General features: G+C 44.4%; 1 long non-coding RNA gene across 1 annotated transcript; it reads left to right on the top strand.

The window, feature by feature from the left end:
- Nucleotides 1–490: 490 nt before the first annotated feature.
- On the top strand, nucleotides 491–19,218 carry LOC148513966 (uncharacterized). The gene is made up of 3 exons (XR_015880124.1): nucleotides 491–647; nucleotides 18,165–18,295; nucleotides 18,548–19,218. It is a non-coding gene; the product is annotated as an uncharacterized LOC148513966 (long non-coding RNA).
- The last annotated feature ends 1,501 nt before the right edge of the window (nucleotides 19,219–20,719 follow it).

The following is a 20,719-nucleotide window of genomic DNA, read 5'->3' as shown; positions in this document are numbered from 1 at the left end:
TAGAACTACATTTTTAACCTATCAAGTCCTTATAGCCAAGAAGCCTAGGTTGGCATTTTTAGAACTACATTTTTAAAAGATCTTATGAAAAATTTACAAATTCAAGTTCAAGTATGCAAAATATACACACACCCATTAAGGCAGTTATACAAATTGGACTGGCAACTTTGCGGCTTATATCACGGAGACATAAACAATTTTTGATCAATTTCTATATATCAGTACAAAGCCTTGACTAAAGATGAAGAACCATTTTTGTTTATATGATAATAAACACAGCTTCAGTCTCCTTGCAGAAGAACAGCAGTTTGCAAGAGCTGCAGGCTCTCATGTAGCTATGGGGTTAAGTACAAGGAGGATTTCAATTACCCTGTGAACAGTTGGTGAGTGGAAAAAAAAAAGAATATCAGAGGACCTATACAAAGTGCCAGACTTTTTAGGACACCTGAAAAGCCATCGTCTGAACTGATTGTTGCATTAATAGGTAATACAGAGTTCTATTGTGATGTATCATCAGCTCTATTGTTGGGAGCTGGGGCCAAGATAGTTGTAGTCTGAATAGAGATTTGCCTTGGCAATACTCCTGCAAATACAAGGTAATGGTTCCAAGCAACAGGAGGCCACATGTGACTTGATTGTGACTCTTTGTAAGTACTTTTTTTTTTTTTCTTTTTTAAAAGAAAGGCATTTCTTCAAAAAAACAACACTTGAGCTGTACAAGCAGTTTTACAGTTTTGCAGTAGACCTAAAGCTCAGCTGAATGCTGCATTTTCTGCATTTAGCATTACTCTAAAGGCCTGTTTATATGGTAAATAAGAAGTTTGCATTACAAAGGCAAGTCTTTAAAGTGCCGGTTACATTCTTGAAACTGGAAGGACTGGTCTCACGTTTACTTGGGGGAAGGTAAAATTTAGTATTAATTTAAAAGCCAATTCCAGAATAACTGAAAAAGCACATTAATTGCTCTGCAGATGATAATTGCATTTCACAATCTATTTTTAAAATTGATAGAGTATTATTATGCAACAGTTCTGCTAGACTCCTTGTCATGTTCTTGTCAGTAGGGAATATAAAAGAAAATAATTAGGATCACATGGCACATATTCACAAGCCAGCAACATTTAATTTAGAGACATGTAACTTCTACCTTTGAAATTTTATTAAATAATGTATTAAGTTGCAGAAATTAACTGAAAACTAAAGTGGGATTTGCTGACGTCTTTTCCTCCTGGCACCTACTGAATACTCCTACATCATTCTTCTTTTTCAGTTGTTGCATATTAGATTTTTAATGTATAATTTAATGTAAGATTGCTTGAAAACATGGGAAAAATATATATTTTTTTCAGGTTAAGTTCCTCTTAACCTCAATGTCACAGGGCTAGCAAAGAAGATGTTGAGTATCTATCATGATCACAAATGAGCTATGCTTTTTTTTTTTTTTAAAGAAGAACAGGATTCCTGTTTGTACCAGCCTCCTTTATAACAGGATGTAGTTTATACCCGGTGTGTGTGCCCATGCCCCCATACCCGACTCCTTTATAACAGTATTCTCGCCACCACTGTATTCTCTACACCTTATGTCGACATTATAATGCTGACATAGTTCAACATATCGACATCTACTGAATGTCATCGTGTGAAATGTTGACATTCTGGGTTAAGTGTGATGTACTAGGTAGTGGTTATGGTCAGGCTGGGGGATGGTTAGGGATAGGGGTTAGAATACTCACCAGAACACATCTGCTTAGAAGTCGCCGCTGGAACTGCTACGCACATGACTGTCGGGACCCTGAATCAAAACCTACAGCGCCCATGGAGAAGGTAAGACACCACTGTCCCACCAGGGATTGTTTGCCTACAGTTCATCTTGTCGACATATCATCCATTTAGACATGATGAATGCTGTTATGGTCACTGTCAACATGCTGCATGTCGATAGTTCAAACATGCTAACATTCTCTTGTCAACGTGATAACCTTCATACCTCATACCACACCCCTTGACATGTCATTAGTGTTCCTTAGATGTACATAGGGTAATCCCCTATGTGCCTTAGATAATATACTGGATCATGATACATTGATGTAGTTTTCCTCTTAGAAGTGTATGCTGCAATAACAGCTACAGGCAGCAATGCACCATTAACACTACACACTCTTTATCATTTACTACAATCAGCACTAAATTTCAAGTCAATAAGGAGACTTCACCTATATTCAGTCTTTAAAAGGCCCTCATTCCAACCAATTAGTGATGGACTGGAAGCTCGGCAATGAATGCTTGCTGGACTTCTGACACTAAATTAAGTGCTCAATATATTCATTGTACTTTCACAATGCAAATATCACGATCAGAAAAAGTGGGGCAATGCGTACACATTATGACTTACTGTATGTGTAGGCCCTGATAATCGATGTGGCATCTTAGGGAACAGTCCTACTTTAATACAACAAAGAACACTGCACCCTAAAGGGACTTGAATTTCTTGATGAACCCTCATTGGATCCCTATTTTTTGCGTAAAGAATCGCAGATGCAGGATGTGACGCATCCCTAAGATGGTCGAGGCACGCCTGCATTTTTAGGCGACACTACCCATTGCCTCCCACAAACGCTCCCTGCCTGTCACTCACTCTGCGAATAAAGACTTGCAGAGTGCGAATATGGTAATGTACCTTGACACATGCGGAGTGCGACTCAGACGCATGTGCCGTGGCAAAAAAAACGCTCCATTTGCAAAAACATTGGCATTGTGTACAACTCTGAATCAGGCCCCTAGTCCCTTTTCAGTGACTCTGGGATCTATTTACTAAGCAGTGTTAGGAGACAGAGTCAAAAGTGATAAGGTGCCAGCCAATCAGCTCCCAACTGTCATTTTTTCAAACACAACCTGTGAGATGACAGTTGGGAGCTGATTGACTGGCACCTTATCACTCGCATCACTTTTCACTCTGTCTCCTAACACTCCTAAGTAAATAGACCCCTCTGACTCTGTTTGCTTGGCCATCACTGGGTACAGTCTCACTGATCTCTGAACTGTCCACCACCACTCTACTACACTTGCCGTCAAGACAGAGGGAGTCCTCCTGCCCTCACCTTTGTCTGCATCGTATCTAGTTAATAGTTTAATTACACTGTATTGTACCACAGTTATTTCACTTTCTCTGGTTTTGCATTTGCCATGAACAGCGTTGCAGAAACAGGTACAGCTATGTGCTGGGCTGCCACTGAGCAGCAGCAGTCTTCTCTCCCCCCTGCCTGATGTGCAGTTATACAGTGGTCAGCGGTATTGAAGGCAGGAAAATTTACATTTTAAAATAATTTCTCTGATGATCAAAATATTGAAGCTGCACAGTGCAGGGCTCTCATACAGAGGTCGCATGCATGCCCACCAGAAGCTAAATGTCTAGCTCAGATGTTCCCAAACGCGGTCCTCAATGCTCCCCAAAAGTTCATGTTTTAGAGATATCCATGGTTGAGCACAGGTGTTAAATCAAATTGACTGCGGTCCTAATTAAGTCACATGTGATCAACCATGGAGATTTCTAATACCTGAAGTGTTGGGGAGCCTTGAGGACTGCATTTGGGAACCTCTTGCCTTGCTGCTTGACTGAATCAGATTTTCCAGTCAGTGCCTCAGTATGGAAGATACAGGGTCAGTTTCTGTGATAGACGCACTGTTTTCCATCTATTATAGCAGTGTTGGCTAACCTTGACACTCCAGCTGTTATGAAACTACATAACCCAGCATGCACTGCTACAGTTTTGCTATTAGGGCATGCTAAAACTGTGGCAGGGCATGCTGGGATATATAGTTCCACAACAGCTGGAGTGTCAAGGTTAGCCAACACTATATTATAGTGAAAGTGGACCCTAAAAAGCCTCCTAAAAGGACTCTTCTTCCACCTCCTCTAAAGAGATTATTACACCCACTTACCTGCTAAAAGCAACTGTTACAAAGCCTCTGCAGAGGAAGAAGGGCACAAGACCCTGATAATTAAAGAAAAGCTGGCCAGCTGGTTACAGAGGAAAATAACTGGAAAGTAACTGCCTGTTGTAGGTCTCACCCATTGTCGTCTTATTTTATTGTTTGTAATTAAATATTCGCATATGCTGCTCTGTTATGGGTTCACTAATGCTGGGCATACACTCTACAATTATCTGTCAGATATCTGTTCAATCGGCTGGTTGGAATGAAAACCTGGTAATGTATGGGAGCAAATAACAATAACAATTTGCTCCCAAACACTAGAAAAGGGACCAGATTTTCCTTCCCACCAGACAGATATCTGACAGATAATTGTAGAGTGTATGCCCAGCATTAGGCTTTGAAGATAGTACACTACACCTCTATTTAGAACTGTATAGTTGTGTTTGGACACTAGGGACAGAATTTACTAAGCAGCGGGTTCTAAACCCCGGTGGTTTGGTGGCGGCGGTTTTGCTTTTCGCAGATTTACTAAAGTCAAAACCGCCATCAAAACAAATTTTAGAATTGAATAGAACAGGGCTTTCATTTCGAAACCGCCACAAAACCCCCAGGGTTTAGAACCCGCCATCAAACCGCTGGGGTTTAGAACCCACTGCTTAGTAAATTTTGCCTTAATTATCTTGAAAAAAAGGGTGGTTCACTATAGGTTAGATCTAGAGAACTGTGGGTGGTTGTCTTGATACACAAGGATAGGTGCTACCTATTGCCAGGGATGGATCTAGCCTCTTCTTTTAGGGGAGGCTGTTTAAAAATGATGACTCCTCCCCTCTCATTACCCCTCCCACTTCCATTCCTAACTCCTCCCATTGAATTCCAACCACCAAATTTGCTATTTGTAGAGTTTTGGTCTTTCCTGCATTTCAATCCAGTATTTTCCTAACTCTGTAACTGAGAAGGGGCTTGCCCTGAGAAGGTGACGACAAATGTTTAGTGCATTTTCTAGAACCGCACCCCCCAGTCCATATGAATAGCAAAATGCTGGTTTGCTAACAGAATTACCATTAACTCCTCACTACTGATTTGATTAATGCATCTTTATGCCCGCCTATTAGAGCCAGATATAGAACCATGCTAAATTAATGTAACAATTTATTTGCTAAATCAGATGCCACATACCTTCCTTCCCTCCTACACATCACAGTGGATTTTTTTAACTCACAAGTATGACTAATGGTGCGTACAGATGTAACGTATTTACTATAGTGCAGGTTTTTAGAAGTGGAGTTGTTGCCCTTAGCAACCAATCAGATTCTACTTCTCATTTACCTAGCACCTTCTAGCATATATGAGCTAAAATCTGGTTGCTATGGGCAACAACTCCAATTCTAAAACCCCGCACTTTAGTGAATAGACCCCCTAGAGCAGTGATTTTCTACCTTTTTTAACTGGAGGCACACTACACAAGATCATAATATGGACAAGGCACACCATTTGGCGATGCAGCATGCGCGACCTTGGAAAAAACATACATATTGGCTCCCACATAAAAATACCACATACATTGGCCCTCACAGGAATAAAAGGCAATACATTGGCCCCCACAGTAAAAATTAACACTGGCTGGCCCCCACAGAAACAAAAAAAGTACATTGTTGGCCCCCAAAGGAAAATAAAACCCACATTGCTCCCCCCAAAAAAAACAAAGTACACTGGCTCCCACATAAAATATTAATATACATTTTTTTTTTTTGTCCTTACCTGTTCAGCAGAGTGCAGGCTGGCTTGTGGCCACGGGGCTGTCTGGCTGGGCGTGCAGGTAGAGCTGGTGGCTGTGGGGCTGGCTGGATAGTGAGGCGGGCAGGCATGTTGGCGGTGCTGGTGGCCGCGGGGCTAACTGGTGAGACAGGCTGGCTGGTGGTCGCAGGGCTGGCTGGCTGGCGTGTTGGGGGTGCTGGTGGTCGCGGGGCTGGCTGGTGAGGCAGGCAGGCTGACTGGGGGTGCTGATGGCCTTCATGCAGATCATCTGCAAGGGCCGCGGGGTGGGCGGGCAGTCTGACTGGAAACGCGGCGTGCGTGACCTGTGATGTCAGGCCGCCGCGTCTGCATAGATGACCCGGGTGCGCCTGAGACTCCCAGAACAGCTCAGCGCTGCCCGGTCCGCAATATGGCAGATCTGACCGTCAGTTCTGACCGTGCGGCACACTTAACAACCGCGTGCGGCACACCAGTGTGCCGCGACATAGTGGTTGAAAAACGCTGCCCTAGAAGCTGATTCTGACTTGGGAGCACATGAAAAAAGCAAGCAACTTTGCACCCGGACAAACCATGCTGCAATGCAAAGAGTGAAAATACATTTATCATTTTTGCATGCAGTTTAAATATTGCCTGCTTCCCTGGTGGCTCACAAATGGACAGCTTTATTATTACACTGCAATTTAGATATGAGTTTGGACATGTCCCTCCCAAATCTAAATCTCTCTGCACATTTTACATTTGCCACACCTGCAGTGCAGCATTGATTTACCAAGATGCAGTTACTTGTTTGGTTTTTTTTGTTTGCTTTACTTCCAACTCAGAATCCGTCTCTTAATGATCCCGAAAAGATCAGTTTCGTTCAGATAGCCTCCAGGTATATAGAAGCCTGCCCAGCAGCTGTTACTAGCTGTTACTAAGCCTTCTAAAGAACAAACAGTAGTTTGATCAATGTAACTGTATGTAGTGATGAGTGACTATATTGCTCGTATGCAGTACAGAAAAGTACTAATTTGTGTGTAGTTTAAACTAAATTTTAATAATGGAAACATATCTGATAATCGTTAGTAACAATGATGGTAAAGAACAACTAAAATTACTTTTTTAAAAACAAGTAATTACATTTTATTGTGTAAAATACAATCATTATTTTGGTATCAGATGTTCTCAAGCAGTGTTTTAATCCTCTTCGTTCACATATATATTACAAGCCAGCAATAATATATGGTGCTCTAATTATGTATATTTACCAAGCAAATCTGTGAGTGGTTGGTTATGTATTTAGATGTTGCTATGAGTATATTTTACATAGAAGACAAATAAAAGACGTAACATAACCGTACAAGTCACAAGAACAAAACAATACACCGGGTGGGAGTGCGTGAGTTGGATGATGTGTGAACAATTACAGTAGTGTACAGTGCGGGGATGATGCAAGGGACGGGGGAGGAATGAGTCCTCCGGGCAATTTGGGGGGGCAGGCCTATGGTTGGCGGTGCACTGCTTCGAGATAGATATGAGTATCCTGCACAGTAGTTCCAAGATGACGTAGGTCCTGGATGATATGTAAGCACAAAATGCTGTGTGCCAGCTGAGGTGTAAGTACATTGTCTGTTGGATGACAGTGCGAATAGTGTGGCGTACATGGAAGTCTCTCCAGTACTTACAACATCTTGGTTGGGCGGGCTCTCTTTGATGCTGTACCAGGGTTAAGCTCTATCCTGTGTACTCAGTCATGGCCGTCTGTAGTCTCCGAGCGATCCTTGCTTTCACATATGTTACAATGGGGTAGACGTATGGTAGCGGCACTTAACGTGCCGCTATAACGCTTCCTGCTTCGCCTCTTTACCGAGGCGAAGCAGGAAGCACTACTGATGAGATGTAAGAACAACATCTCATCGGCCGGAGAGGGAGAGCATTAACTCCCCCCTCCGGCTCTACCCGCTAGAGACCACAGCGCATCAGCCTAGAGCTGATGCCCTGTGTCTCTGTCCCGGCCAGCTCCACTGAGCATGCGCAGGATCACACAAGTATCGCGAGATCCCCGCGTGTAGCCTGTGGAGACAGGGCAGCGCCAGGCTGTAGCTGTCTATAACGACAGCTACAGCGGGCCGAGCGGTCAGGTGATCTGACCGTTCATACATGGCCCAGGCTATCGGCGCTGCTATCTTGTAGATAGCAGCGCCGATAATGACAGGGGCGCATAGCGCCTCTGTCATTTACTGCCCAGACCCCCGATCACACATCGGGGAGAAGCTGTATCAGCGCACCTAACGTGCGCTTTTACCACTTCTGGGCTTCTTACATCTCCCCCCGTGACCGGTTGCTGTTAGCCAGACCCAGCATGCCGGATGTTTTCAGATGTAAAGATGCATCTTGTTGGAGTTAATGTGCTGAGAGGCACTTTTATTGTACACATGGTATTATAAGGTTATATAGAGGAGGTTTGTTACCTCCAGTCTTAGCAGCTCCTGAAACGGGTAATCTGAACATCAGTTTTTGAAGGTCTTTCTGAAAATTACTTTAATAAGTTCACCATCAGTCAAAATTTTTTGATGTTTCCCATTTTTCCAATTTTTATTAAAAAAAAAATATGTAGTTTAATGCCACAGTGTACTCTGAAATGAAAGCAAATAAAACAAACAAATAAGTGGAGAAAAAATAAATCATAGCATCAATTTCAATTTCAATTACATTTTTGAATCACCAAAGTAGCCACCTTTTGCATATAACCACTAAAAACACTTGTGGCATCCTTTCTACAATGGAAATCAAATATTGTTCGGGAATGTGATGATTTACTTTCGCCCTTCTGTCCAGTTCATTCCAACCCAACGGGATGGGGATTAAGGACCTCATTCAGAGGCGGTCGTTAGTTGCAAGCAGTCGCACTGAATCAGGGTGGCCGCTTGCATCCTGAACGACTGCCTCCTTGTCGATCGCTAAGCTGCCACAGCTTTAGCGACCGTCATGGGTGATGGTCGCAATGGTCAAGACCATCGCGACCATCGGGGCTTCCGACCAGACCCTAAGGTTGGGTCTGGGCACTCGTAAGCCCCAGGGACATCAGCGGGAACGCCTCCGTTTGGGCAGGCACGCCCCCTGCCCGCCTCCCAAACGGGGCGAGCTGTCACTCACCATCGACAGCTTGCCCCGTCTGCTGCGAGACCCCTAGCGACGGAGCATCCGTCGCTAGCCGGGTCTTGCGCATGGGGCAACATCGAGTCGGTTGCGAGCGCTCAGCGCTTGCGACTGACTCTGAATGACCCCCTAAGTCTGGAGACTGTGCTGATCATTCCATGATTTGGAGGCTACTGCCTTGTTCTTTCCCTCACAGGTAGTTCTGACATAACCTGGAGGTCTGTTTTGTGCAATTTTCTTGCTGTAGGATGAACCCTTGACCAGCTAGGCATTAGGGCCAGTGCAAGGTTTCTTGGCACCCTAGGCACAATTTCTATCTACAGTAACCCCAATATCCACTTTCCAGTCCCTCAGGTGAAAGCGTGGAGGTGGCATCTTAGAAGTTCCAAAGCTGCCGCTATCCTATAGAGAAATACCCCTTCCATAAAAAAGCACTAAACGTGACATTTGCGGGGACACCCTGGCAGACTGTAGTTTAGGGGGATGGGGGCACAGGCAGTATATATGTAAATATATGTAGCTGGGGTTATATACTATATATGGACACCTGGCTTCTCTCAGCCGGCACTGGGCCCCCTCCTCCATCACCAGGAAGTGCAGGAGAGCCACTGCATCTGGCACAGCAGCATGTTGTTGAGGTGAACATTATTGGAGCCGCACACCCTGGAGGCTCTGAAGGGCAGGTAGGGGTTGCAGTCCAGCAGTAAACCGGGTGCGACAGTCTTTCCTGAGGAGGCGGCGGCTGTCTATGGAGGACATCCTCGTGTCGGCGCAGCAGTGATCGGCCCCTGTGTATACCTCACTTCCGTCTCAGAGGCTCCCAAAGTCACCACTTATCTGATATTATTGTCACCTTGAGCATCCAGTGCCCTGCTGGGCCCCCCCAACAAGTACCTGCTGCACCCCCTTGTTGGCACCAGTGGCCATAGGTTGCTCTCCCCTGGTCTATAAATAGGCTGTCTCTTTTAAAGATCATCTTCTTTTTCTTTTTCCAGGCAGCCTCAGCTGGCCACTTCCTCAGGTCTCGGAGCGCTTAGGCAACTGCCTAAAGCTGCCTAATGGAAGCGCCGGCCTTGCTAGGCATAGACTTACACCCTTTTGGTTCAGGGTGCCTGTCACTCTGTGTTAGTCACCGACTTGAGAGCTGACAAAAGAGCCCCAGATTATGAAACTTCCTACTTTATGTTTGACAGTTTGTGCCACAGGGATTTAAAAGGACAATGGGCCTGATTCAGAGCCGTTCGCTATTTGCGGTCGTTCGTTCAAAAACAAGGGGTGGCTATTCAAATGATCCGTTCGCAAATTGCAGTCTGTTCACACCTCTAAGTCTGAACGAGCGAGCAAAACATACGCTTGTTTTTTTGTTAAAAACTCCCCCTGGCCGCTCGCACCATACGTCATGTCCGCTATTTATTAGATTAATTGAGTACATCGACCAGCATATGAACTGCTCGCTATTCTTGTGGTTGTTTTTTGCTACCACAATCTTGCGAGCAGTTCTGGCTATAAAATAACCCAGTGACGTGGTCAATGACGCTGCTGTATTAATTATGCACACCCATAAAACGCCCGTTTTGACCTTTAAGCACGCCTGCGTTCGGATCTCCACTCCCCGTTTTCAAGCACCTTCCCCTGTTACTACCCACATACGCCTCATTCTGTCACTCAAAATAGCAGGCATTCGCTATATTGCGAGCACATGAATTTCGGCCGCACTGACTGGTTCGCGCATGCGTATAACGATCCGTACGCATGCGCAGATGTGCGAACATCGCTCGGAACGAGCGTGCTGCCGCTAGCGAGTGGCTCTGAATGAGGGCCAATGCTTTTAATAGCAAAACTGGGAATGTTTTGCTATTAAAAGCATTCCCCATTTAAATTTTGAACGTAGACCTGCCAGGAAGTCGCTGCTTAGTAAATAAACCCCACATACTGAGAAACAATCTTTTTGTCTGCTTGATAGCAAAGAAAAAACCCTGCATGATAAAGCAAAGATTTCAAATTTTGATTGGTCTATGAGGCCTTGTTCCAGTCTTCACTAGTCCACTGGCAGTGCTTCATGGCCCAGGTAAAACACTTTTTCATTGCTGCAGAACAGCTATAAGTTCTTAACCTATTACCTGTTCCCTGAATAAGGCCTTTCTTTATATAACTCTGAAAAACATTATTTTTCAGTTTTGGCTAACAAACTTTTTTTTTTGTTTTAAAAAACCAAAACCTCTATCAGTTACCTTTGTACCATTTGTTTATTTGCTGGAGGTGAATTCAATAAAAACTGCAAAAATGGGAGTGTTCTAAAACTTTTGACTTTCAGTGTATGCTCCTAAGAGTTAATGCACTTGCCGTCCTTTTATGTTTGAGTTTCTTCTTACCTTCTAAATTCTTCACTGGCTGTTGTTTTCCTATCATTTAAAAAAAAATAAAAAACGAAAAAGAGAAACTAATTACTTACTGTAGAGAGTTCCACTCTGCATTCCTCTGGACATGGACTTGACTCTTTTAACATATTGTTTAGACCAGTGGTTGAAGTGAGAACTTAGAAGTGGGGGCATGGAAAATAGAATGGCCGGGGTTCTTGAACCCCAGAAGAATTAAAGATTTTGATAATGTTAATAATTTTCATATACTTTTTAACACTCTATAGTAAAAAAGAAACCATATTATATGATATAAAGTTATCCAACCTCTCCCTGTGTCCATCCACCTCTGCCACACATCTGTTTTATTTCCTCTTTCCTTAGTGTCTCACATCTCACCCCTATTCCTCTTACTACTTCCTTACCATACTTACCCCCTGCACCTCTCACACTCTCTATCCCTCTTTAACCCTGCAATTTTTACTCCATCTATCCATCTCACCTCTGCACCTCACTCCCTCTTTTCTTCTATCACCCCTACATCTCTCCTTCCCTCTCTCATCTTTTCCACCTCTCACTACCTCCTTCCAGCTCTCACCCCTGCACCTCTTACTGCCTCATTCCCTTTCTTGCCTTGTACCTCTCACTCCCTCTCCTCTCTTTCTAAGCTCCCGCATCTCTCACTCACTGCTTCCCTTTCTCATCCCCTGTACTTCTTACTACCCCTTCCCTTTCCCACTCCCTGCTTCCAACTTTCACCCCTGGGGAAGGCAAAGGCAATCATTGGTGAGGCCGAGTGACAAAAGGGCACACATGGGGGTGACGAAGGCTGAGGTACCCATAGAGGTGGCAGATAGAGAGCTATACAGCTTGTACTGTGCATGTATCTTCTACTTCTCTTTTTGGGCACTGCATGTAAGTGCTACTTCCCTGTCTGGGCACTGGCCTTGCTACTGTGCCACTGATCTGCATGGGAACTTTATGTATCTTCTACTGTGTGGGCACTGCATGTGCCACTTTACTTTATGAGCACTGGCTTTGCTACTGTGCCACTGCTCTTGCGGGAGCTGTACATCTGCTACAGTGTCACTGCCTTGCATGGGCACTACACATATGTACTACTGAGCCACTGCTCTTCATGGGCAACGGGAGGGCTACTGTGCCACTGCTCTGTGTGGGAACTGGATGTGTGTTATTGTGTCACTTCTCTGTATGGGCACATGCATGTGCAATATGTTACTTTTCTGTGTGGTCACTGCATGTGTTACTGCTCTGTGTGGTCACTGCATGTGTGTTACTGCTCTGTGTTGGCAGCATGGCTCCAGATTAAATGAGGTGGTGTTACAGTACAGTATGTACAGTATAAAAGGACAATGTGGTGTCTGGTCCTATTACTTGAGTAATACATACATGTAATACATCTATAGAACTGTCACCTTTCATCTTGGGCTCATGCTGTACAGGATATTCATTGTTATAAGGAACCCAGAATTTTTTAGTTTGCTATGGGTCAGCTCTCAGAGAAAATCTGCCATTGCTGGACATCGGGACACTTCCACACTACAAGCCATGCACTGCAAGCTCATACTGCAAACACAGCCACTCACTGCACAGGGCAACCCGCACCGCAGATCTGGCTACTCACAGCACAGGGCGGGGGGGGGGGCACTGAAGGGAGCACAGAGCACATACGTGTGCCAGCCCAGAGGGTACTGTCCTGTGCTGCCAGGGGCTCAATTAGTCCTACATGAAGCAGTTGCAGATCCAGGACAGCACATCCGGGCTGCATACTGCCTGCTTTCAAATTGTTGCACCCCCCACCCCCTTCCCCTCTATCCGCCAATAAGAAGGAAGGATATTGTCTATATGATCTGCAGTGGATGCTCAGTGAAGAAATGACAGCACGGAGTGGAGCTGCCAAGTCTGCACAGCTGTGAGCTATACCCATAACAAATAATTAAGTGGGGGAATAAAGTGGCCATACCGCCCCACTTCGAGCACTGGTTTAGACTTGTTCTTCTCTGTAAGCTCATGTTTAAGGGGTCTATTCATGTACTTTTGTGGTACTGAACTGCTACTTTTCACTATAGATCACATCAGTGCATTGAAAACATCTTGCCTTATAAAAAGATTGCATTCTTCCACAAGACAAGTGAAAAAATGAAATAAAGTCTAATACCTCTGTACCACCAACGACCTGAAAGATAACTTTCAATGATATCTTTCAGTGAGTCATCCTGCCACGTCTCTGAACATGTAAAGTTGACGATATCGTCCAGATTGGCCTGCCTGTACGGACGATCATAGATGTCGTTATCGTTCATGTGGGAACGCGCTTCGTTGGTGGTTCACTGAATAAAAATTAACAATATGAACGATATATCGTTAAACAATATCGTTATCGTTCATATCGTAACGGTTTATCTGTCCGTGTGTAAGCACCTTAAGACTTTAACAAGTTGAACTATTTATACTGTGGACGCCCCATTGTGTGACATTATTTATTTAATTGTATATATTTGTTGAAGGTAAAGGTGGAGGCTCCATTTTGTCTTTCATAGGCTGCAATCGCAGGTGTTTGCGCAGATTTTAAATAAACTTTTTTTGCTATATAGAAAAATGGCTGAGGCAGGCATTTGCTCTGTGCTCACCACTTACCTTGGATACTCAGCACTCCAACACCTGACTTAGAGACCAGTAAGCAGAAACAGAGGAGGATCAGCAGCTTATTGTGGTACCGCAGAGCCTACGCAGGCCTAGTTTCTTCCGTGGGAAGTTAAATCTCAATGCATATCTGATGGTGAGGTCATGCATATGTTCTGCCTCCACCGTAACAACTTAATAAACTTATATGACCTTGTCAAGACTTGGCTTAAGCCAGCCGATGTACAGTCCTGTGCCATGTCAAGCCTGCACAGGCTGATGTCTGTACTGCTAATTTTTTTGCCACTGGCCTCTTCCAGTCAGTATCCACTAGAGTGGTGGGCATATAGTATGCAATGTTCTTCCTCTATCCCACCCAGGTTATGGCAGCCAATAAGACCCTCTAATACCTATATCTATTACACCTGACCAGCCAGGAGTCACAGTGGCTCAAAATAATGGTAGTTTTCTATAGCCTCACGTGTGTATGTATGTGATATATATATATGTGTGTGTGTGTGACACCCTGCCTATTCTATGACAGTGCAGGTGGTGTGTGATGCAAAACAATAAATGAGTGTTGTAGCTGGTTATAGTGGCTTGTGTCACGACACCTTCATCCTCTGTCAGTCTTCCCTCCATCATATATTTGAGGTGGTACAAGTGGCAGAGGAATTGCTTTTGTTTATATAGAAACTGTTTTTGTTTAACACATTATGCAAAACCTGCTGAAATATGTGTGGTGCTTAACAATTTAACCCCTAATGTTTTTTGTTTCTAGGTGAATTAGGCTATAGCTGTTTCTTCTGGCTTCTGACTCCACTGTCATTTTTTTTAGACTCCTGCTAAGCATGAGTATAAGGAGGCATTCAAATCCACTAGATCAGTGATAGAATGCACTTTTGGCCTATTAAAATTAGAGATGAGCGGTTCGGATTCTGTGGAATCCGAACCGCTCCGAACATTGGGGATCCGAGTCCACCCGAACCCTGTTCGGGTGTTCACCGCCTGACTCGGATCCCCGTTCGGGGCCGAACGGCGGCCGCCTGATGTCGGATTCTCACTAGAGAATCCGACATCAGGTCTCCTCGCGTGTAGGGCAGAGCGCAGTGATAGCGCTCTGCCCTACACAGACACAGACACACAGCCGCCAGCGGCAGCTGTGTGTTTGTTACAGCAGCCAATGAGAGTCACACAGACTCTCATTGGCTGCTGCACGGAGGGAGCCGGCTGGAGCTCACACATGAGCTCCGTCTTCCGGCTCCCTCCTCAGCGTGTGACAGAGCGGACGGCGCGGGAGCGGGGATACAGGTAAGTTTTATTTTTTTATTTTTTTACTTGTCAAAGGTCCGGGGGCGCTACTGGGGGGGGGGTCTGCACTACTGGGGGGGTCTGCTACTGGGGGGGGGCTATACTACTGGGGGGGCCATACTACAGAGGGGCCTGCTACTGGGGGGGCTATACTACTGGGGGGGGGTCTGCACTACTGGGGGGGGTCTGCTACTGGGGGAGGCAATACTACTGGGGGGGGCCATACTACAGAGGGGCCTGCTACTGGGGGGGCTATACTACTGGGGGGGGGTCTGCTACTGGGGGGGCCATACTACTGGGGGGGATCTGCACTATTGGGGGGCCATACTACAGAGGGGCCTGCTACTGGGGGGGGCTATACTACTGGGGGGGTCTGCACTACTGGGGGGGGTCTGCTACTGGGCAGGGCTATACTACTGGGGGGCCATACTACAGAGGGGCCTGCTACTGGGGGGGGCTATACTACTGGGGGGGGTCTGCTACTGGGGGGGCCATACTACTGAGGGGCCTGCTACTGGGGGGGGCCATACTACTGGGGGGGCCATACTACTGGGGGGGCCATACTACAGGGGGGGCCATACTACAGGGGGGGCCCATACTACAGGGGGGGCTACTACTGGAGCAGCCTACTACTGGGGGGGCCTGCTACTGGGGGAGCCATACTACTGGGGGAGCCATACTACTGGGGGGGCATACTACTGGGTGGCATGCTAATGGGGGGCATACTACTGGGGGGGCCTGCTAATGGGGGGCATACTACTGGGGAGCATTCAACTGGGGGCACTGCATAGTGGACCGTACTACTAAGGGGACTGCATAGGGGGCACCACTGCTGGGGGACATTGTGTAAGGGACACCGCTACTGTGGGCATTGTGTAAAAGGGTCACTACTGTGGGCATTGTGTAAAAGGGGCACTACTGTGTGTCGTAACATAAATAAGAGACACTACTTTATGGTGTAATGTGAATCAGGCCCTATGTGCGGTGTAATGCTAATAAGATTGTGCACTGTGACTCCTAGGGCCGTAGCCCACTTTGTAAACAAGTACTGTGACTCTGCTGGCCGTACCCCACTGGGTGGGTGCACTACTTTTAATTTCTGCCACTGCTGTGTGGCAATGTGTCATAGATGTGCTTTATACTGTGGTGTCTGTGTCGTTGTGCCGCTGCTTTGTCGCTTAGTAACCAGTCAGCTCACTGCAACCTTTGGCCAATAATGTTGAAAACAATATTATAAGCTGTGATATGGTCTAAATTGACTGGAAATTAATGTTATTGAGGTTAATAATACTCTAGGAAGAAAAAAAAGACCAATTTATGTGATTTTAGCTTTTTTTGTCAATTTTTGTAAAAAAATCCAAATCCAAATCCAAAGCCAGTCACCGCAGTTTGGCAAATCCAAATCCAAATCCAAAGCCGGACGACGAATTAGAACCAAATCCAAATCCGGCAAAAATGTCCGGCGCACATCCCTAATTAAAATATATGATCAGATGCCTTGACATATTAGGTAAAATATTGTTATATAGTCCCAACAAAGTCCAATCAAAGTGTAACTCTGAGTGCAGATATGAGTGGCAGGTCAGACAGTCACTAATCGACAGCATTTTCACCTGTAAGTATAATTCACACCATCAGGGATGTTCAGGAAAATCTTACTTGGATAAAGTTATATGTTGAAAGGAGAAATATTTTTTTAAGCTATGTGAATAAAGCTTACCCTTAACTAAGGGGTGATTCTCTGTAAAGTGCTGCGGAATATGGGCCTAATTCAGAGCCGCTCGCAAGCTGCTCGATGTTTGGGCCCTGCGCATGCGCTGCGTGGACACCCACAGCTTAGCGAGCGGCCTGGAGAAAAAAAATAATGCCCACAGACCCTGCAAGCTACCTGCGGCAGCGAGAGGGTCTGAATCGGGGCCTATGTGTGCGCTATATAAATAACTAGTAATCAATAAATAAATATGTAAAGTTATATATAAACCAATTGGGCAAAGTTGTCATGCATAATTTGTAAATATGTGTGTAAAAAAAAAAATCCTACCACCCTTAATAGGATTCTATTTTGAAATAAAACACTACTCTTGTATAACTAGTATTTCTAGTGAATGGCCCATAATGTAGTGTTGTAATACTGTTATTTAGAAATAACCTCCTCTTCCACAGTTAGGGCCTGATTCAGAGCCGGACGCTATTTGCGAACAGTCGTTCAGAAAATGGGGCCGGCTATTTAAATTGAGCGCTCGCTCTTTGCGGTCTGTTGACTCCTCTGTGTCTGAGCAAGCGAACGAAACATGCGCTCGCTATTTTGTAAAGACTCCCCCTGGCCGTTCGCATCATACGTCATCTCCGCTATTTATTAGATTAATCGAGTACATCGAAAGGCGTCTGAACTGCTCGCAGTGCTTGTGGTAGGTTTTACTTCCCGCAATCACTGCGAGCAGTTCAGGCTGAAAGACAACCAAGTGATGTGGTCGATGACGCTGCTTTGTTAATTATGCACACCCATTAAACGCCCTTTTGACCGTTTGGCACGCCTGCGTTCGGATCTCCACTCCCCGTTTTCAAGCACCTTCCTCTGTTACCACCCACAAACGCCTCATTCTGTCACTCAAATTAGCAGACCCTCGCTGCTTTGTGAGCGCACGATTTCCAACCGCAATGACTGGTTGGCGCATGCGCATTACGACCCATACGCATGCGCAGATGTGCGAACATTGCTAGGAGCGAGCGGTCGCTTACGAGCGGCTCTGAATCAGGCCCTTGGTTCAATGTATGAAAATCATTTTTAACATGTTATACATATTTAGAGCATTACCATATCTGTAAATGGGAAGCAGACATTTGAAATGTTTTAAAGAAACATTCTTATTGAGTAAGCATCAGTGTACAAAAAGGAAGGTACAGTACAAGCATGAGACCAAACTAATACAAATAAAATGGACAACAATTACAAAATGGTATGTTTGGTACAAGCCATCTATGTTGCAAAAGACTATCTTTACAGCATTTTTTACTTTCTCCTTTTAGGAGGCTGATTGGAGGTGCCCTATTAGGGTTCTGTGCGCTTATCCACCTCTTGTGTGGAGTCCATGCCTGGGTGGTGGTGTTGGGGGTAATGTGAGGAGTGCTGGTGGTGGATGAACAACACTGTGTCGCAGGTATGTAAGATAATAATTGACTTCCAAAAGCAAGCACATTACTGATTGTTTTGGGCTTCTGGCATCCTAAGGAAGATTCTTGATATTCTAAAAATGATTCTTGCACGAGTTCTTCCTGCCTGTCGTCAAAGAAAGCAACAGAAATTGTGATCAGGTCTAGCAGTGGGTGCTTGTGGATAAGGGCTTGTGCTGTAGGTGGTGCTGTATCAAATAAATGAAGAGTAATCATGTCTTCTTCCTCTCCTTGAACAGGACCTTCTGCAGGATCTGGTGCAGTTATTGCTGTGACGAGAAGCGCTGGATCTGTTTGAAAAAAATACAAAACTTACAGCACCTCCAATTTCCAAACAACTGTTCTTTTACAGTACTGCAGCATGTTGAAAGGACACAGCAGATACTGTATAAACAAAGAGTGCACTCACTGTTACACATACAATAGGATTTAAGTAAACTGTTGCTTTACTCATGACTGTTGAGCAAAAAAACTAGTGCTAAAACTGTAATTAAACCACACTGCAAGTAGTGCAAACAAATACTATACTTTGAAATCATGCCCATTTAAATACACTTATTTTTCTACAATATAGTGTTTAAATGACAATTGTCAACCATTTTTTGCTTCCATTTTACACAGGTACCCACCTACTGGCTGTGCACAAGGTGGCATAGATGTGTCCCTTAAGGGTCAGTGACCTGTGACCTTGGTGCAGATTACACAGGGTGACTGCAGCAATGGTGAAGGCGGAGCAGCACTTGAGAGCATTTTTCAAATGACAATGTAAACACGTATCATGTAGCCACTATGCATACTACATTAGTACTTATAAATCATCTTCCACCTTCTCATTTCTAATTACAGTAGGCCTTGTTGCTGCCGCCTTTTGTGATGCTGTGAATAAAAAGAAAATGTACCTTAAATATAATACCTGTTTAAAATGACTTATTACTAAAAATGGACCCAGTTACAAGACAATATCTGTATGGGAACACAACAGCAAACGTTACATAGGTGCTGCAGCTGCTGTGGACCAACCGTCATAGAATTTGTGGTGTCATTTTACACCATTATGTATAAATTAGGAACCATTACTGAGATTACAGACATGGATTCACCTTTCAATTTAAGATGACTGTAACGCATGTATATACGGAATCGATATGTACTACCGGTGGCTGTGGTGGTTCAAATCCTGACACGAGAAGCCCGACTGCCGCACCCTAAACCTAGTCCTCCCGGGGGTTTCTAACCCTATTCTATCCCCGGGGGTGGCTAACCCTCCCCCCTAGGGGTGCCTAATCCTAACCTAACCGTCCTTTGGTGCCCCTGTGTAATTTCACATTATTATTATTATTCTCATATATATATTAGCGCCGAAAGGGTTCCGCAGCACCTTACAAAGTACATAAACAGTTGAACAGGACAAGAAAACAGTGACATACAGTACAAGACATTGCAGGACAAGTACATGGGATATAAACATTGGAGCATAGAGTGGTGAACAATATAAGTAAATAAAGGAAAAACACATGAGGGAAGAGGTCCCTGCTCGTGAGAGCTTACATTTTAAAGGGAGGGAGGGGGGGGGGGTGGCAGACAGACAGGGGTGACACAGATGGGGTAGACAATAAGCATGGGACAGAGGGTTAGGATGATAGATGGGTGGATTCCTATTTTACAGTATGTGAGGAAGTCATTTGGAGTAAGATTAACACCACTGACATTCTACTTTACGTGACAGTTATTGTAGGTGTCTGTGGAAAGCCATGGTTGTTATTTCAGTTTACATAAATTTTAATGGGTAGCTGGAGCCACTTCATCAAGGACTATTTAAAGAGTTTGGGTAAGGTGTGAAACCAGCAGTCTCAATGTGGAAATTGGTGAACGTAGTTGTTGTAAAGAGATGTTCAGATGTAAAATAATGATAAGTTGTGATCGAGTGTGGAATCCATAAGGCACATTTATTGATTTGGAGGGTGATTGGAGACACGTGAGGTTTTCAGGATATTTATTACATAGTAAGACTGCTGTATGTGTGTGGGGTCTGGATTTGGTGATATTCACCAGCTAATAAAAGCAGGAGGGAGAAGTTGAGGTGTCTAAAAGTTTTTTTTATAGCGACACAATGAGGTTGTAATAGTCAATGTATGATGAAAAGAATGCACATGTATTTTTAACTTAATTTATGGACATCTATGGTTTGATTTCTTTACATGGGTTGTTGCTGAAATTTGGTGAACATTTCATTACAATAGCCAAATTACAAATATATTTACAGAGAAAAAGTTTTGATGTGTTCAATACTTAATTTACCTGCTGTGTTTATGTATGTATATATAATATATATATATATATATATATATATATACACACACACAGTAGCACTTGCAACACTGCTGCGCTGCAAAGTGTAAGAACTATAAATT

Source organism: Taudactylus pleione, unplaced genomic scaffold, assembly GCF_031769625.1.
Source record: "Taudactylus pleione unplaced genomic scaffold, aTauple2 ptg000265l, whole genome shotgun sequence".
In the NCBI taxonomy this organism is placed as follows: Eukaryota; Metazoa; Chordata; class Amphibia; order Anura; family Myobatrachidae; genus Taudactylus; species Taudactylus pleione.
The sequence above is the reverse complement of the archived record's forward strand: the minus strand, read 5'-3'. Positions and strand labels throughout refer to the sequence as shown.